Source organism: Phyllobates terribilis, unplaced genomic scaffold (genome assembly GCF_046119375.1).
Source record: "Phyllobates terribilis strain yellow unplaced genomic scaffold, ASM4611937v1 Scaffold_11__3_contigs__length_659146591, whole genome shotgun sequence".
In the NCBI taxonomy this organism is placed as follows: Eukaryota; Metazoa; Chordata; class Amphibia; order Anura; family Dendrobatidae; genus Phyllobates; species Phyllobates terribilis.
This window is the reverse complement of record NW_027362771.1, coordinates 599,440,949-599,442,169: the sequence shown is the minus strand read 5'-3', so window position 1 is coordinate 599,442,169 and position 1,221 is coordinate 599,440,949.

The window sequence follows — 1,221 nt, the reverse complement described above, 5'->3', positions numbered from 1 at the left end:
TCATGCTCGACCACCTGCGTACAACCTGGCAGCTCCGAAAACAGGTCCCGGTTCCACTGAAGCAGCTCACGGCACTGTTGCTTCTGGGCTGGTGACAGTGTTTCTGCCCTGTAACAGCCTTAACTCGGGCTTCGGGATGGGCCCACTGGCACATAGTTTCCACCGCTTCCCTATCTCATCAAGGTTTGAGCAGGTTAATGTGGTACACCTGATACGGGTTTCTTCTCCCCGGTTGGTGGGCCTTGTAGTTGACGTCACTCAACTTTCGACCACCTCGTATGACCCTTGCCACTTGGCCAGGAACTTACTCTCCACTGTGGGGATCAATACCAACACCTGTCTCCAGGACTAAACTGCCTCAGTCTCACCGACCAATTGTAGACCCTAGCCTGGGCCACTTGTGCTTGAAGGAGGCTTTCCCTTACATTCGGTATCACTCTCGTGATCCGGTCTTGCATCTGAACCACATGCTCGATGACGCTCCAGTGGGGTGTTACCTCGGCTTCCCAGGTCTCCTTTGCAATGTCCAGAAGTCTTCAAAGGTGCCGATTATATAACAGCTCGAACGGCAAAAACCCCGCAGAGACCTGGGGAACTTCCCTAATTGAGAATAGCAGGTAGCGGAGTAGGAAATCCCAGTCTCGGCCATCCTTCTCCACAACCTTTTTAAGCATGGACTTTAGGGTCTTATTAAACCTCTCCACCAGGCCGTCCGTCTGTGGATGGTACACTGACGTCCTGAGTTGTATAATCTGGAGAGCGTTACACAACTCCCTTATCAGTTTCGACATGAAAGTAGTTCACAGGTCTGTCAGGATCTCCTTTGGCAGGCCCGTCTGGGAGAAGATATGTACCACTTCTCGGGCTATACTCCTGGCAGAGGAGTTTCTCACTGGTACGGCCTCTGGGTACCGTGTTGCATAGTCCAGCACCACCAGGATGTATTGGTGGACCCTGGCGGACTTAACTAAGGGCCCTACAAGGTTCATGGCAATCCGGTCAAAAGGGACCTCTATAATGGGCAATGGCACTATGGGGCTGTGGAAGTGGGATACTGGAGCAGTTAGCTGACAGGTAGGGCAAGACCGGCAGAAATGAACAATGTCTCGGTCACACCCAGGCCAGTAGAACCTCTGCAGGACCTGCTCTCGGGTTTTGTCTACTCCCAGAAGCCCACCCAAGACATGCGCATAGGCCAAATATAATACCCTACATCTATGG